This window comes from Gorilla gorilla, chromosome 2, assembly GCF_029281585.2.
Source record: "Gorilla gorilla gorilla isolate KB3781 chromosome 2, NHGRI_mGorGor1-v2.1_pri, whole genome shotgun sequence".
Classification (NCBI taxonomy): Eukaryota; Metazoa; Chordata; class Mammalia; order Primates; family Hominidae; genus Gorilla; species Gorilla gorilla.
The window spans coordinates 202,410,669-202,429,764 of NC_086017.1; the positions used below are offsets into that span (position 1 = coordinate 202,410,669).

The 19,096-nt window shown below is 40.3% G+C and overlaps 1 protein-coding gene across 9 annotated transcripts in view; it reads right to left on the reverse strand.

Annotated features, from left to right (window-relative positions):
* Nucleotides 1-19,096, reverse strand: part of UTS2B (urotensin 2B) — a 117,130-nt gene that overhangs the window by 72,180 nt on the left and 25,854 nt on the right. For 5 of the 9 annotated variants that reach the window (XM_063704463.1, XM_063704467.1, XM_063704466.1 and 2 more), the window contains one exon: nt 12,317-12,373. The exons of the other annotated variants lie outside the window; for them this stretch is intronic. The gene's annotated coding sequence lies outside the window, so the exon portion shown is untranslated. The remainder of the gene's footprint in view (nt 1-12,316; nt 12,374-19,096) is intronic. 9 annotated transcript variants of the gene reach the window in all.

Below are 19,096 nucleotides of genomic sequence, written 5' to 3' on the forward strand. Positions count from 1 at the left end.
AGAGGTTGCACTAAATTTGTGAATTAATTTGGAGAATTTTTCCATCTTAAAAATGTTACGCCTGGATCTGTGAACACAGAATATCTTTATAATTAATTAGGTCTTTAATTTCTTTCAATGTTGTTTTGTAACTTTCAGTGAACAAGTCTTACGCTTCCTTTGGTTCAATTTACTCCTAAATATTTTATATTTTTGATGCTATTTCAAGTGGAATTACTTTCTTAATTTTATTTTTTGCGTTGTTCTTTGCTAGGACATGAAATTGTCCTAAAATTGATTTTTGCATATTGATTTTTGTATTGATTGATTTTGTATAATTGATTTTTGCATATTGATCTTATATTTTGTAATCTTGCTGAACCCATTTATTAGCTCCGTTTATTTATTTTTTAATAGATTCCTTAGGATTTTGTACATAGAAGATCATGTCAACAAATAGAGACAGTTTTACTCTTTCCTTTTCAATTTGGGTATCTTTTATTTCTTTTTCCTACCTAATTGTCCTGGTTAGAACCTCCAGTACGATGTTGAATAAAAGTGGTGAAAGTGGACCTCTTTGTCTTTTTCTTGAGCTTAGAGGGTAAAGCTTTCAACTTTTACTGTTAAGGATGATGTTAATTCTGGATTTTTTTGTAGCTGCCCTTTACCAGATTGAGGAAGTTCCCTTCAGTTTCTAGTCTGTTGAGTGTTTTTATTATGAAACACTATTACATTTTGTCAAATGCCTTTTCCCCTCTATTGAGATGACTATAGAATAAAATTCCCCCAGGAGGCAGAAGGTGCAGTGAGCAGGTATCGCACACTGCGCTCCAGCCTGGGCAACAGAGAAAGACTTCGTCTTAAAAAAAAAAAGAATAAAGTTCTCATCCTTTATTCTGTTAATATGGTGTATAACATTGATGAATTTTTGTTTGTTAAATAAACCTTGTATTCCAGGATAAATCTTATTTGGTGATGTTGTGTGTTACTTTTTATATGTTGCTGGACTGTTTACTAGTATTTTATTAGGAATTTTTGCATCTATATTTATAAGAGATGCTCTGTAGTTTTATTTTATATGTCATTGTCCAGTTTTGATATCAGGGCAATACTGGCCTTGTAGAATGAATTGAAAATGGTCTCTTCTAAGTTTTTGAAGAGTTTGTAAAGGATTAGTGTTAATTCTTCCTTAAACATCTGGTAGAATTCAATAGTGAATTCATCTGTTGTTTTATTGTGGGAAGTTATCTTGAAACACTGATTCAACCTTTTTACTTCTATAGATCAATTCTATTTCTTCTTAATTTGGATTTGCTAATTTTTGTCTTTCTAAGAATTTATCCATTCCATATAGGTTTCTAATTGTTGGCATTCAATTATTCATAATATTCCTTTGTAACTATTTTGTCTCTGTAAAGTTGGCAGTAATATCCCCAAACTTGAAATTTGATTATATTTTTTAAATCTGTAAATATTCTGTCTCATCTTTATTAAGAAGAGCCATGAGATATACAGACATTTCATCCAGAAGGGGCTTTGATCTAGTGGATGAGCATGGCAGCAGGAATTTTCAAACACAAACACGCTATAATGTGGAAGTTTAGTCTATTTTCAAGCAGTATCTTCAATAGTGGTTGAGAACATGGAAGATGCCTAAGTAGAAGTGAGGGCCTGGTGCAGTGGCTCACGCCTGTAATCTCAGCACTTTGAGAGGCCGAGGTGGGGTGGGGGGCAGATCTCCTGAGGTCAGGAGTTCAAGACCAGCCTAACCAACATGGAGAAACCCTGTCTCTATTAAAAATACAAAATTAGCCGGGCGTGGTGACACATGCCTGTAATCCCAGCTACTCGGGTGGCTGAGGCAGGAGAATCGCTTGAACCTGGGAGGCGGAGGTTGCGGTGAGCCAAGATCGCGCCATTGCACTCCAGCCTGGGCAACAAGAATGAAAACCCGTCTCGAAAAAACAAAAGCAAAAACAAACAAACAAACAAAAAAAGTGAGTAGGGGATTTTGGTCCAGCCTGAGGATTTCAAGTCAAGGATTAGACACACCGTTCTACCCTTGTATCACATGAGGGAAAATAAAACATTATTTAGAATCATTACCTAAGGGGAAACCACTGAGCAAGGATTCAACTGAAATATAAAGGCCCTGTTAATAGGAAGAGAGCAAAAACTGGATTCAAACTCCAGCGTCTATTAGAAGATGCAAATTTAAATTAGCAGTGCCTTTGTAAGAAAAAAAACTCTCTAAGCCTAAGCATGTTGTAAGCAGCAGGAAACCAGACTCTCAGAATTAAGACCAGAGAAAAAAACTGTCAAGAAAATGATTTGTGACTCCATTTAAAGGATGGACTCCTTGGCCAACAGGAGCTATGAGCTACGATAAATGTCCATGTTCTCACTTACTTTCTTCAGCTTCCAGGGTGATGGTAGTTCTAGAAAAGGTCCATCCTATCAAGGATCAGGGTCTCCTATATGTATTCTTCCAATCTTCTCAGGAGCTTTTATATTATCAATTCCTTTTATAGCTTGCATCTTTAATCTCTCTCTCTACATAATTTTCCCAAGTATCATTAAAAAAAAAAAAATCTTGACCGGGCATGGTGGCTCATTTCTGTAATCCTAGCACTTTGGGAGGCAGAGGCTGGTGGATCACCTAAGGCCAGGAGTTCGAGACCAGCCTGAACAACATGGTAAAACCCCATCTCTACTAAAAGTACAAAAACATTAGCTGGGCATGTTGGCAGGCGCCTGTAGTCCCAGCTACTCAGGAGGCTTAGTTATAAGAATCGCTTGATCCTGGGAGATGGAGCTTACAGTGAGCTGAGATTGCGCCACTGCACTCCAGCCTGGGTGACAGAGTAAGACTCCGTCTTAAACAACAACAACAACAAACTTTTTGTCTTCCATCTTAAAACAAAACAAAACTCCAAATAAGTTTTATTAGGACACTCATATAATCTTCTACCTACTATGTCTAGTCTTTCCATCCCATTCAGGCCAAACTTCCTAAAATAATTTTCTGCCTCTAATACTTTTCACATGTTTACTCTTCAATCCGTTTCAATCTCACTTTCATCTTTCCCTTCATTGAAATACTAAAATAGCCCTTTCTAAAAATCTTATTGCTGCTAAATCCAATAAGCACTTGTCTGTCCCCATTTTCCTGGGTATCTCTGCAGCGTCTCCATTGCTGACAACGACCTGCTCCTTGGAAAACTCCCTAGTTTTCTTGTTTTCTCCTACTTTCCTGGTTATTCTTTTTCGGCTTCTTTTAGCATTTCCTCTTTCTCTGACCTTTAAAAGATGAACTTTCTCAGGGTTTGATTCTAGATTTTCTTTTATTATCATGCTTCGATATATTCCTGGTAGATACAAGGGTTTAATTACCTTCTACAGGTCAGTGACTCCAGAAGTTACACCTCTCTCCCCACCTCTTTTGTACCACACCTGTGCATCCAAAGACACTTTCCCACCTGGCTTTCTTATAAGGCTTCTCAACCATGTCACAAACTGAACTACTCATCTTTACCCTAATGTATCACTTATTTTTCAGTATTCACTGTCTTAGAAAATGGCATGACCATTTACCCAGTAATTCATTCAAGAAACTCTTTCCTCTCTGTTGCGTCTTCTTTTCCAATCAATCACAAAGTCATCAATTAAGTCTCTTAAATATTTCTCAAACCTTTCACTCCTTCTATCTTACTTGCTCCCTAGATCAAGAAAGCATCATCTTAAACACCTGCACTGCTGAAATACCCTCAATAAGAAGTCTCATGTTCACTGTTTCTCCCCTTCATTCTCCACAAAACTGTTAATCTTTTGGAAATGCAATTATCAGTCTGTAATACTACTGTTTAAAATCCTTCAACTGTTTTCCATTACCCATAGATAAATATTGCGAGTCATAACATGATCTAGAAAGTCCTACATTACCCGCCTTCACCCACCTCTCAATCTCATCTGTATCTGTCTTCCCCTTTTCACAATTCAACCACAAATACCCTTCTTTCAGTTCTTCAAAAATGTCAAGCAACTTTCTGCCGCAAGGACTTTGCACCTGCAAGGAGGCATACTCCCCTTCCCCAACTTACACACACTCACACACACACATACACACACACACATACACACATACTCCATTTTAAGCCTCAATTAAAGTTGTGGCTTCCTCAACAAAATCTCCCCAGATTTCTCCAGATTAAGCGGGTCATCCTGTCAGAGCCTTTCACTCCACTGTGTACATTTCCTCAACAGCTCATATCTCAACCGTAAATCAATTACTCTATGTTTTTGTACAGTGTTTCTCTCCATTGCACTATAAGCTTCAATATGCCACTGTGTATATTTACCTTGTTCATGACTGTGAACATATGGTTACTATCTCCAGTAACCACAATTCCTGGCCCATAATTGTTTGCCCAGAAATATCTAATAACTAAACAAATGAATAAAGAAATAGAGTAACAGAACACTTGTGGTTCTGTTTGTGCTTCCATGTCTCTCCTTATAAAACTATTTCAAACCCCACCTGCTGGAGGGAAGTCTGATTATTTTACACACAAAATAGGTCTTTCTTAAGGAAAGTGGGAGGCTGAGTGTCTCCAAAATTAGGCAGGGCTGGGAATTTCAAATCCAGAATCTCATTGCCTAGAGGAAAAGATAGCAAGAGAAATCCAAGGCTGGCATATTTAGCTGGTTTTCTCCTAAATGGAGGAAATAACTGGCATTGAGCAAGTGAGGTAGAGGGGAATCAAACATGACTGTGGTTATTTGATAGGCAAATTAACTAAAAACAGATGAACACCTCAATGCATTCATAGAACAGGCAATAAACTGTAATGATGCTTATTGCGCTTGGGAAACAATGTCAACATCTGTGAGAAAGAAAAAAAAACCTTTTCTTTAAATGAGAATCTCTTCAAATGAAGAGCCTTCCTGTAACTTCTGTGCCTTTTCTCCTTGTGTGCGCCTTTTGGATTTGGACTGTGGATTATCCTAAAAGTTTTGTCCCTGAGGGGTATCTGACTCATAGAGTAATATTAATACTTCTGTCCTTGGCCACTTTCCTAACTTTATTCTTATTAGGAACTAATTTCTTGAGTCTCATCTGCTCTTCTCTCACACTCATTTCAGCTTTTTCTTTTCTTTTACCCTGATAGCTGGTTTAGACCTTTCCTCACTGTTCAGTAGAGAGAGGAGAATGCTTTCAAGAGACCATTTCTTTGTTCACACAATTCCCCTTGTCTAGAAGATCTTTATACTTCATTTAGCCTACCTGGAAAACTCATTATTTTAAAAATCTGAGATCCAAGGTCATATTTTCCAAAAATAATTCCTTGATTCTCTTTTTCGGACAAAATTAATTGCCTCTTCTTTCATATTCTTGTAGCATAATATAATGTGTTATTTAACCTGTTGCAATATATTTGTTAGTAATTAAGTCAAAGTGTAGGTCTCCCTCTAACTTCTGGGTGGCTTGAGGACAAGGATAGTAATGCCTCATTTTTCATTGCACTACACAACTTCTAGCCTGTGGTGTGGATTAAAGGAGAAAATAGATAATAAAATATTTAGCATTACACCTGGCACACAGTGTTAGTTAAAGTGGATAATTATTTTATCATCGATTATCCTAACTGAAATAATCTCTATTTACTAACCAAATTAATTTTTTAAAAACCTTATTTATTGTGATAATGCACTTAAATAAGTATTTACATTGTCATTCAACAGGTTAAGTGTTCTTGGTCACCTACTTTAGAAAATAAATAACACTTTCTACTTCTGTCACATAACATTGAGAATTCCAAGCGCTGGGCTTCTGTCTCTAACATGTAAGATGTTTAGGCTAATTACATCTGAGATCCTTTCCCTTTGAACACTCTGTGGCAATATTTTGATGAATCCTTTCTTATCATCAACTGTTGCCTAGTTGTAGCATATATATTCATCTTTTTATTTTTTAGGGAAAAAAGGCAAGCCAAGATTCTCATACGTTTAACACCCAATGTCGTACCTAGACAATAATAGACCCACAATAACCTTGTGAAAAATGTACATTGAATTCCAAAAAAAACAGTCACTGCTTTAACTTGGAGATACAGTTTGGATTTTTGCCCCTGCCCAAATTTCATGTCAAATTGTAATCCCCAATATTGGAAGTGGGTTCTGGTGGGAGGTGTTTGGATCATGGGGTAGATTTCCCCCTTGCTGTTCTCACGACAGTGGGTGATTTCTCATGAGATCTGGTTGTTTAAAAGTGTGTGGCACCTCACCATTCTCTCTGTTCCTCCTGCTCTGGCCATGTAAGATGCGCCTGCTTTCCCTTTGCCTTCAGGAATGATTGTGTTTCCTGAGGCCTCCCCAGAGCCATTATGCTTTCTGTAAAGCCTGCAGAACTGTGAGCCAGTTAAACCTCGTTTCTTTATAAATTACCCTGTCTCAGATGTTTCTTTATAGCATTGTGAGAATGGACTAATACAGAAAATTGGTACCAAGGAGTGGAGCACTGTTATAAAGATACCTGAAAATGTGGAAGCAGCTTTGGAACTGGGTAACGAGGTTGGAAGAGTGTGGAGGGCTCAAAAGAAAATAGGAAGATGAGGGAAAACTTGGCACTTCATAGAGACTTGTTGAATGGTAATAACCAAAATCTTGATAATAGTATATCGACAGTGAAGTCCAGGATAAAGGGGGTCTCAGATGGAAATGAGGAACTTATTTGGAACTGGAGCAAAGGTCACTTTTGTTATTTGTTAACAAAGAGATTGAATGCATTATGCCCCTGCTCTAGGGATCTGTGGATCTTTGAAATTGATAGCGATGATTTAGGGTGGCAGAAGAAATTCCTAAGCAGTAAAGCATCCACGATGTAGCCAAGCTGCTTCTAACAACAACATATGCTCCTATGAAGGAGCAAAGAAGTGATCTGAAATTTGAACTTACATTTAAAAGGGAAGCAGAGCATAAAAGTTTGGAAAATTTGCAGCTCAGCCATATAGTAGAAAAGAAAACTCCATTTTCTGGGTAGAATTTTAAGGCAGTTACAGGAATTTGCATAAATAAAAGGTAGGCAAATGCTAATAGCCAAGACAGTAAGAAAAAGGCCTCCAAGGCATTACAGAGACCTTTAGGGGCAGTCCCTCCCATCATATGCCCAGAGGCCTAGAACGGAAGGATGGTTTTGTGGGCCAGGGCAAGGGCCCCAATACCCTATGCAGCCTCTGGACACTGCTCTTCACAGCTCAGTTGCTCCAGCTCCAGCCACGTCTAAAAGGACCCCAGATACAGCTCAGGCTGCTGCTTCAGGGAGTGCAAGCCATAAGCCTTGGCAGCTTCCATGTGGTGTTAAACCTGTGGGTGCACAGAGTGCAAGAGCTGGGGCTTGAGAGCCTCCACCTAGATTTTAGAGATGTACGGCAAAGCCTGGATGTCCAGGCAAAAGCCTGCTGCAGTAGCTGAGCCCTCGTGGAGAACCTCTACTAAAGCAGTGCAGAGGGGAAGTGTGGGGGTTAAAGTCCCCACTGGGGCATTGCCTAATGGAGCTGGGAGAAGAAGGCCACCATCCTCCAAACACCAGAATTGTAGATACACCAACAACTTGTACCTTGCACCTGGAAGAGCCACAAGAAATCAACACCAGCCCTTGAGAGCAGCCACGGGGGCTGAACCCTGCAAAGTCACAGGAGTGGAGCTGCCCCAGACCTTGGGAACCCACTCCTTGCATCAATGTTTCCTGGATAGGAGACATGGAGTCAAAGGAGATTATTTTGGAGCTCTAAGATTTAATGACTGCCCCATTGGGTTTCAGACTTGCATGGTGGCTGTAGCCCCTTTCTTTTTTTTAACATTTTTTTTAATATATACATAAATATATATATATATATATATTTTTTTTTTTTTTTTGACATGGAGTTTTTGCTGTTTCACCCAGGCTGGAGTGCAGTGGTGCAATCTCGGCACACTGCAACCACTGCCTCCTGGTTCAAGCGATTCTCCCAGCTCAGCCTCCCGAGTGGCTGGGATTACAGGCGCCCACCACCACGCCTGGCTAATTTTTGTATTTTTAGTAGACACGGGGTTTCACCACGTTGGCCAGGCTGGTCTCAAACTCCTGACCTCATGATCCGCCCACCTCAGCCTCCCAAAGTGCTGGGATTACAGGCGTGAGCCACCGTGCCTGGCCTGTAGCCCCTTTCTTTTGGCCAATGTATGCCTTTTGGAATGGGAGTATTTACCCAATGCCAGTAAATCCATCGTATCTTGGAAATAACTAACTTGTTTTTAGTTTTACAGGCTCATAGGCAGAAGGCACTAGCTTTGTCTCAGATGAGACTTTGGACTAACTTTTGAGTGAATCCTGGAATGAGTTAAGACTTGGGGGACTGTTGAGAAGGGATGGCTGTACTGCAATGTGAGAAGGATGTGAAACTTGGGAGAAGCCAGAGGCAGAATGACATGGTTTGGTTCTCTGCCCTCACCCAAATCGCACATCAAATTGTCATCTCCAGTATTGAAGGTGGGGCCTGGTGGGAGGTGATTGGATCATGGAGGTAGAATTCCCCCTTTGGGGCTGTTCTCATGACATCTGGTTGTTTAAAAGTGTGTGGCAACTGCCCCCTCTCTCTCTTGCTCTTGCTCTGTCCATGTAAGATGTGCCTGGCTTTATGTTTGCCTTCAGGTATAACTGTAAGATTTCTGAGGCCTCCCCAGAAGCTCTATGTTTTCTTTACAATCTGCAAAACCATACAATAATTAAACCTCTTTTTAAAACAAATTACTCATTCTCAGGTATTTATTTACAGCAGTTTGAGAAAAAACTAATATTCTTGGTATGGTTACTCTTTTTCCTCCATAAATCTATTTTTGTGTGCATTCCATTTTATCACTTTTTCTTCTTTTATTTATGAAAGTGACTTACTGCCCTAACCAAAATACGTCACCTTCCTTTCCTTGACTAACCCAGCCTGTTCCTCTTTAGGTGGATTTTAGCTGTCTTTCTGGGTGGTGAAACAGATTCAAGAATTTGCATAAGCTTTAGTGAAACTAGAAAAGAAGATTTGTCTCATTCTAGCTGGCGCCCTAAAGATTTGAATGGAAAAAAATACAGTAGTTCAGACATCCCTGGCTTTGCAAAATGCCATTTTGCTCAGTCTTCGCTGAGTCACAGTGCCACTACCTTGTCCTCCACAAGTTTCCCTGAGTTTCTCACCACAACAGTGTTGAGAACTGTGAAGATCCTTCAATGTTATCAAAACATTGAGTTATAGGTGAAGTTAGATACTGAACAATTTGTATTTGTTTTATTAACTAAATTTTCGGTAATTTTTTTTTTTTTGAGACGGAGTCTCGCTGTGTCGCCCAGGCTGGAGCGCAGTGGTGTGATCTCGGCTCGCTGCAAGCTCCGCCTCCCGGGTTCACACCATTCTCTTGCCTCAACCTCCCGAGTAGCTGGGACCACAGGCGCCCGCCACCATGCCCGGCTAATTTTTTTTTGTATTTTTAGTAGAGACGGGGTTTCACCGAGTTAGCCAGGATGGTCTCAATCTCCTGACCTTGTGATCCGCCCACCTCGGCCTCCCAAAGTGCTGGGATTACAGGCGTGAGCCACCACGCCCGGCCAATTTTTGGTAATATTAATACATCTATGGAACCCCTATTCAAAGAGCAGTGCTCTAGAAAGATGTCATTATCAAAATGAGATTTCTTCCTCTGACAGAATCTGTTAGATGGAGTCAATATTTATAGAGTTTTTATGCTGCTTGTGTCAGAGGCATTTGAAACAGAGTGACATCATCTTGAATAGGAGCTGGGTAAAATTAGGTTGAGGTCTGCTGGGCTGCAATCCCAGGGGGTTAGACATTCTTAGTCACAGGATGAGATAGAAGGTCAGCACAAGATGCAGGTCATGCAGACACTGACCTGATAAAATAGGATGCAACTGAAAAGCAGGCCAAAACCCACCAAATTCAAGATGGTGATGAAAGTCACCTCCGGCCATCCTCACTGCCCATTGTAAGCTAATTGTAATGTATTAGCATACTAAAAGACACTCCAGCCAGCATCATGACAGTTTACAAATGCCATGGCAACATCTGAAAGTTACCCTGTGTAGTCTTAAAAGGAGGAGAAACCCTCAGTTCCTCTAATTTCCCACCCCTTTCCAAGGAAACTCATGAAAAATCCACCCCTTGATTAGCATATGATTAAGAAATAACCATAAACACAGCCAACCAGCAGCCCTCAGGGCTGCTCAGCCTATGGAGTAGCCATACTTGTATTCCTTTACTTTCTTAACAAATTTGCTTTCACTTAATTCTGTTGGCTCACTCTTGAATTCCTTCCTGGGCAAAGCCATGGACCCATGTGGCCTCCCAGGCTGAAACTCAATTCTAGGTTTCAACCTGTGACACCTGTATAATTTATAACTTCTGCCTGTATATGATTGTTTAGCTGAGCTGTTCGTTAAGTCCATTAACTACTATAACAACATAAACTCAGATTTATTGGCACTACTGGTTGCTTTGCTAAGACATGGAGATTGAGAAGAAAGGATTCTCTGGAAGGCAAAGGTTGTAGAAACTGTTGGGACTCAGAAAAATTATGCCCCAAAATACGGCACTTTTGTTATGCTGAGTGCTTTGAACTAAACGAGAAACAAGGCCTCTCTGACCTTCTCTGTTCCCCTAGTCTCTTGCTCCTCTTTCCCTCCCAAAGCAGGCATGAAGGGGCTCTCTCTAAAGTTCCCTTAACTCACTAAAGAAAGTTCCTCTGAAAGGAATGCAATTGTCATGAGGCCCCTCCTTACAATATCATCAAATAGCGAAGATTAACTAATAGGAAAGGAGAAAAAAGATTGACACTACCTATTCTTCTGTGGACTGCTATCTGAGAAACTTCATCTGCACAAAAACAGCATTTGTTCCTCATGTGTTTCTTCCCTTCAGCGCCCCATAACCTGTGGCCGCCTGACTCTAGATGTCCCAATCCCCTATATCTTTTTGTAGCTGAGGATACTGTATAAACTTCAACCACCCAACTCTTCTGGGAGTCTCATACTTTGTAGGACCCACGTGCATATCCACATAATAAACTTGTGGTATCTTTTCTCTTGTTAATTTATCTGCTGTCAATTTATTCCAGAGACTCAAATTGTCAAACTTTCAGAGGGTGGAAGGAAAGTTCCCCTCACCCCTATAAAACTATCAATTTTATTGTCTTCTGAGGTTCAGCTCCAATCATAGCTTTAGCATGAGATATCTCTAACAGACATTCCACATGTCCTTTGAACACACATTTGCTCTGAAAAGGAAGAATTCAAGATAAAAATTTGGGCAGTAGTGTCTGGAAACACATTTCCTTAAAAAAAAAAAAAAAACTCACTGTTAATTCACAAATGCCTATTTATCCCTAACCATGTGACTATCATGTTATGAGGTTTAAAATCATTCAAGAAGTTGTGTTCCTTATTGAAAAGAGCCTATCACTAGGACTCAGAATGCCTAAATCTAATCTATGATGCACTACTCACAAATATTATGACATTGGATGAGTTCTGATGTTTTTATCTTGTTTCTCTCCCAATGTTTTTCCTAGTATTTCAGATTGACAGTACAATGAACAGTTGTCTGCGGAGTATCACATACGGTTTTGACCAATGCTCATTACCATTTAAGATTAGAATCTGGCCACGCAGATGTGGTCAGACATAGCACAGGATGAGGCACACAGTTAGGTCCAGCTTGGTCCCAGACTCTTCACTGGGGAAGGATATATTGCAGAAGAAAGAATTGCCGGGTGGCTTTTTTTTTTTTTTTTTTTTTCTGAGATGGAGTCTTGCTCTGTTGTGCCAGCTGGAGTGCAGTGGCGCAATCTTGGCTCACTGCAACCTCTGCCTCCTGGGCTCAAGAGATTCTCCTACCGTAGCTGGGATTACAGGCATGCGCCACCATACCCGGCTCATTTTTGTACTTTTAGTAGAGACGGGGTTTCACCATGTTGCCCAGGCTGGTCAAGAACTCCTGACCTCAAGTGATCCACCTGCCTCGGCCTCCCAAAGTGTTGGGATTACAGGCGTGAGGCACTGCGCCCTGCCTGGCTGGTGGCTTTTAAAGGAAACCTGAAGCAAACTTCATCTAGTGAAAGATGGGAATTTGAGAAATAAATATGCTGGTTTCCTTGATCTTCACTGAGGCAACTCTGAAATATGTTGTTCACTATCATCCCAGTTCGCTAGAGAGGTTATGTTCCAGTTGCCCACATTGGTAACTAGCTAGTTAACATATTCTATTGGCATTTTTCCTTTCCCAGGTACATTTCTCCTACTCACCATTCTCTCCTGGTATTTCCTCGCAAATAAACTCCTTTGACTTGGATCCTTCTGCTTCTGCAGAAAGCAAATTTATACAATGTGAATATAATGCTCTCGTATCTTCTTTAACCTCAAATTCTATTGTACAGAAACTCACCAAACACTAGCTATTTTTATATTGATTGTCATTTTTTTGTTTTTAAACTTTTAAGTTCAGTGGTACATGTGCAGGATGTGCAGGTTTGTTACATAGGTAAAAGTGTGTCATGTGTCTGTTTGTTATACAGATTATTTCATCACCTAGGTATTAAGCATATATCCATTAGTTATTTTTCCTGATCCTTTCCCTCCTCCCACCCTCCACCTCCAATAGGCCCCAGTGTGTGTTGTTCCCTTCTATGTGTCCATGTGTTCTCATTATTTAGCTCCCTCTTACAAGTGAGAACATACCATATTTGGTTTTCCTATGTCAGCTTTAGTTTGCTAAGGATAATGATCTCCAGCTCCATCCATGTCCCTGCAAAGGACATGATCTTGTTCTTTTTCATGGCTGCAGAGTATACCATGGTATACATGTACATTTTATCCAGTCTATTATTGATGGGCATTTAGGTTGATTCCATGTCTCTGCTACTGTGAATACTGCTGCAATAAACATATGCATGCATGTGTCTATATAACAGAATGATTTATATGTCTTTGGGTATATACCTAGTAATGGGATTGCTGGGTCAAATGGCATTTTGTCTTTAGGTCTGTGAGGAATCGCCACACTGTCTTCCACAATGGTTGAACTAATTTACACTCCCACCAACAGTGTATAAGTGTTCCTTTTTCTCCAGAATATCACCAGCATCTATTATTTTTTGACATTTTAATAATAGCCATTCTGACTGGCATGAGATGGTATCTCATTGTAGTTTTGATTTTCATTTCTCTAATGATCAGTGATGTTGAGCTTCTTTGCATATAATTCTTGGCCACATGCATGTTTTGAGAAGTGTCTATTCAGGTCCTTTGCTCATTTTTTTAATGGGTTTGTTTTCTTGTAAAGTTGTTTAAATTCCTTATAGATGCTGGATATTAGACCTTTGTCAAATGCATAGTTTGCAAAAATTTTTCTCCCATTATGTAGGTTGTTTATTTACTCTGTTGATAGTTTCTTTTGCTGTGCTGTGCAGAAGCTTCTTAGTTTAATTAGATCCCATTTGTCAATTTTTTCTTTTGTTGCAGTTGCTTTTGGTGTCTTTGTCATCAAACCTTTGCCCATGCCTATGTCCTGAATGGTATTGCCTAGGTTGTCTTTCAGGGTTTTTATAGTTTTGAGTTTTCCATTTATATCTTTAATCCATCTTGAGTTAATTTTTGTGTACGCAGTAAGGAAGGGCCCAGTTTCAATTTTCTGCATATGGCTAGCCAGTTATTCCAGCACCATTTATTAAATAAGGACTTTTTTCCCCGTTGCTTTTTTTGGGGGGTCAGGTTTGTCAAAGATCAGATAGTTGTAGGTGTGCAGTCTAATTTCTATGTTCTCTATTCTGTTCCATTGGTCTATGTGTCTGTTCTTGTACCAGTACCATGCTGTTTTGATTACTGTTGCCCTGTGGTACAGTTTGAAGTCGCTGAGGGTGATGCCTCCAGCTTTGTTCTTTTTGCTTAGGACTGCTGTGGCTATTCGGGCTCTTTTCTGGTTCCATGTGAATTTTAAAATAGTTTTCTCTAGTGCTGTGAAGAATGTCAATGGTAGTTTAATGGAAATAGTATTGAATGTATACATTGGTTTTTCTTTTCCCTCACCATTTAAGATAAAGGAAGACTACACTGCTTCAAAGACATAAAAAGCACAAGTTAACTTCAGAGATATATTTAACTGGCTCACTGATTTCATCATTTATAATTAGGTATAATGAGGATTGAACCCTACCACATTTTATAATTTTCAAATAATCCATCATCTATTTTATAGTTTATATTTATCATTTTAATCCCTCCTTCCCAGAATTACATACAATAGCAACCAGATTTCATTTTACTTTCAAAAATTGCCTAATACAGCACAGAGACGTTTATAATGGTTCAGAAGACCTGCCTTGGAGTTCTTAAGCTGCTCTAACATTAAGTAGTTTACTATATTAAGGAGAGGAATGGTAACTAGGGGAAATTTTGTTTTGTTTTGTTTGAGACAGAGTCTCTTGTCACCCAGGCTGGAGTGCAATGGCAAGATCTTGACTCACTACAAACTCCGCCTCCCGGGCTCAAGCAATTCTCCTGCCTCAGCCTCCTGAATAGCTGGGGTTTCAGGCGCACACCACCATACCAGCTAATTTTTGTATTTTAGTAGAGACAGGGTTTCACCGTGTTGGCCAGGCGGATCTTGAACTCCTGACCTCAAGTGATCCGCCTGCCTCAGCCTCCCAAAATGCTGGGGTTACAGGCATGATCCACTGCACCCAGCCAGGAGGGGAAATTTTAATGTTTGGGCTTGCTACAGATTTTCTCATTAACTAACCCCTTCCAAAACCTTGGTTCACCTCTGGCAGCACATGAAAGATGGGTTACTTACAGGAATGAGAGTACAGCCCATGTAATTAAACAAAAGAAAGGTTCATAGGAAATATGTGAAGAGAAAGAAACAGCAATATTCACTCCCCAGTTTATTAATGAATGCCTAGACAGGCTCTGAGTTACTTTACGTATGCAGAGCTCTGTTCCTAGCACTCTGTGTGAATACAGAATCATACATCCTTGGAAACTGAGTGTACTTTGGATCCTTAGCTTGACATTAAAGATTCTCCATGACCCAGACTCAATCCATCTATACATCTCACCCACTGAATTTCCCTATGCCCTTCCTATTCTAGTACAGGGCATCTTAGCTTGAGACCTTTAGAAAAAAAAACTAAGGCAAAATTATATGCTATTGCTTTATTGAAAGGCACAAAGAAGCATAAGAGGAAAACGAAAAGTGGAGCATGGACAAAGGAAAAGCAAATACAACATCATGTGTTTCTGTGCTGGCTGCAGTCTCACGTATAAACAGTCGATTGCTGAGTCCTGCAGGGTAAATTTGAACTGGCTATAACAGATCAGTTCATGATGGGTAGGACGTTCAAAGGATTCTCTTGCTTCCATCTCATCTTTTGTAACTGACTGGTCTACCTCACGGAGTGTTAACTTTCCTGCACTTTCAGGCTGTGTTATTCTCCGCCTTGCTCTAGGCATCCAGCAGGGAATCTGGAATCTCCTCAAGTTTGTTCTACTAATACACCATTGCAGTGGTCTCTCTTCTTTGTCAGTCAGCACCTTATGTAGGTGCTTTTTCTTTTTTCTTTTCTTTTCTTTTTCTTCTTTTTTTTTTTTTTTTGAGTCAGAGTTTCGCTCTGTTGCCCAGGCTGGAGTGTAGTGGCACAATCTCGGCTCACCACAACCTCCGCCTCCCGGGTTAAAGCAATTCTCCTGCCTCAGCCTCCCAAGTAGCTGGGACTTTAGGCACACTCCACCATGTCCGGCTAACTTTTGTATTGTTAGTAGAGACTGGGTTTCACTAAGGTGGCCAGGCTGGTCTCAAACTCCTGACCTCGTGATCCGCCCACCTTGGCCTCCCAAAGTGCTGGGATTACAGGCGTCAGCCACCACGATGTAGGGGCTTTTTCTTTTCTGTTAGTGGAAAAAGCAGAAATAGTTGGGCCTTTATCACAATGAGAATGGTGAGAGCTATTGCTAGAACTTCAGTGGCTTGGAATCCAGGCACGTGGTAGGGCTGGGAATAAAGGAAGAGCTAAGCCACATGAATACGTCTTAAGTGGCAGGGTGGTTTTCACTGCACTTTGGATCTACCTCAGTGCAAAGTCAAAGTAGTATTACCAGTTGCTGTAAGTATTACCTCAAAAATTCAAAGGGGTTCACATGTACTATATCTCTTTTTGTTGTTTAGAGGTTTCAAGATGGAGCATCACATTTATTATTTTAAGGCAAAGTTTCTCAATCTTGCAATTATTGAGATTTGGGGTTGGGTAATTCTTTATTGCGAGGGGGTTGTCTTGTGCATTGTCTGATGTTTTGTTGTTCCCGTGGCCTCTATCCATTTGATGTCATCCCCCTTCTGTGATTTCTGACAGCCAAAAATGTCTCCAGACATTTCCAAATTTCTCTTTAGGACAAAATCATCCTTGGCTGAGAACCATTGCTTTAGATGGAATGACAATATGCCCAAGGCCATTATCCCTGAAACTTTATGGGGTTTATTTCCACTTTCTGCTCTATATGTATCTTACTAGGATATTGAGGATACTTGCTACCTCTTAGTTATGAGACAAATCAGAATGATCTTATCTGTAGAGTGGACCAGTATGATATTCAACAGAACGTAAAAACGATAAATGGTCAAGATAATTGAGGACTGTATTACAAAAGAGACTAGGACCATTAACATAGTCATGTAAAAGCAAACTATATTTGATCCTCTATCCTAAAGGGATCACTATTTTAGTAACAGCATACCAAATGCCAGTAGGTGGGTTAATGTGCTTCAGTAACAATAACACATTTGCTAATGAAAGTCAATTCTGAATGGGTGTCCAGTGTTTCTGCATCTCTCTTGTGAGCACAGGAACTGGCTTTCTTGTTTTTTTTTTTAAACGGAGTCTCGCTCTAGCCCAGGCTGCAGGGCAGTGGCGCCATCTCGGCTCACTGCAAGCTCCACCTCCCTGATTCATGCCATTCTCCTGCCTCAGCCTCCCAAGTAGCTGGGACTACAGGCGCCTACCACCACGCCTGGCTAATTTTTTGGTTTTTTTTTTTTTTTCAGTAGAGATGAGGTTTCACTGTGTTAGCCAGGATGGTCTCAATCTCCTGACCTCGTGATCTGCCCGCCTCAGCCTCCCAAAGTGCTGGGATTACAGGCGTGAGCCACCTCGCCTGGCCTCTTTGTTTTAGACTATGTTTTCAATTTAATATTTTTAAGTTTCTGTTTGTATTGCAAACAGCCTTGGAAGACTGATATGGTTTGGATCTGTCTCCCCACCAAATCTCATGTCTAATTGTAATCCCCGTTGTTGGAGGTGGGGTCTGGTGGGAGGTAATTGGATCATGGGGGCAGAGTTCTCATGAATGGATTAGCACCATCCCCTCCATGCTGTTTTGATAACAGTGCGTGAGTCAGTTATTGTGAGATCTGGTAATATAAAAGCATGTAGTGCCTCCTCTTGCTCTCTCTTCCTCCTGCTCTAGCTGTATGAAATGCCTCGCTTCCTTTTGCCTTCCGCCATGATTATAAGTTCCCTGAGGCCTCTCCACAAGCTGATGCCACCATGCTTCCTGTTCATCCTGCAGAAACGTGAGCCAATTAAACCTCTTTTTTTCATAAAATTATCCAGTCTCAAGTATTTTTCTTTTTTCTTTCTTTTTTCCTTTCTTTCTTTTTTTTTCTTTCTTTGTGGCAGGGTCTCACTCTGTCACCCAGGCTGGAGCGCAGTGGCACGATCTCCACACACTGCAACCTCTGCTTCCCAGGTTTAAGTGATTCTCCTGCCTCAGCCATCCCAGTAGCTGGGACTACAGGTGCGCACCACCATGCCTGGCTATTTTTTTTTGTATTTTTGGTAGAGATGGTGTTTCACCATGTTGAGCAGACTGGTCTTGAACTCCTGAATTCATGTGATCCCCGCCCCCCGCCTCAGCCTCCCAAAGTGCTGGGATTACAGGCGTAAGCCATCGCACCCAGCCAGATTTTTTTTTTTTTTTTATAGCAATGTGAGAATGACCTAACACGAAGAGAGAGATAACATCCCCTTTCAAAACAAATAGTAGGTTTCTTTACAGGCCAGAATAAGAAAGATAATATTTCCCATCAAGGCAAAGGTCAAGCACACTTAATGCCCATTATAAAAGATTAATGATCCCTAAGCTTGAGATCCCTATCCTGTAACAAATCCTATTTAGTGTGCAGAAATCATTTGTCCCTTATACCAACTTTGGGCCATGTGAATTGACATTTGGGAAAATGCTTCCAATGTTGATGCTCTGGCCATTGCTATTTCTGTGAGTAATGAACTGTCATTTGTCTCTAACCCAAGAATCTCATGTTTTCTGCTAACGTCCATGAAATTGTGGCAAGCTAACTTATTTGCTTGCAAGTGGAATAAAATCTCAGACCCTTCATAGTTCTTGGCATCTGATGTAGTAGCAATGATCAGAGTTATAATTTGGTTAAAGTTATAGCAGCTTACTGCTATCTACTATGATCCAACTCTTTTTTAGAGATCGAACAGATGAATTGATCAAAAAAGTGCTAACTTGCCTACATCTCTTAAATATTTGACAAGGGGGTCACTTCTCTTCAATTCCTTTGAAATATATTATTTATTTGTTATCTTTAGGGTCAAGACGTACAGTTTCAGAAGCTGCAATTGGCACTTTAAGTTGGCTTTTATTTCAAAGGTCAAAGAAGCAATTTAAAGGTTCTGCCAATATAAGTATGTCCATCTTGATTATACATATCTTGGCTAAGGAAGTAACGAACTATAAGGTAGTCTATAGACACAGTGAACCCACTGAGCAACAGACTGGGATCAAAACTCCATTTAACACCTGTCCTCTATAAATGCCCTTCCTCACCAGGTGGCTAAGATGACATTTCAGGTCCCCTGATAGCAGTCAGTTCAGTCCTCACACCTAAGAGTCTTTTAATATCACCTAGGAAATGTTGCCTTGTCAAATGGTTACAGGTTTCTGTGGGAAAATTTGAAGAAAAATTATTCGATATACTTGCATGTATCTAGTTCCCCTTTCAATCAATAG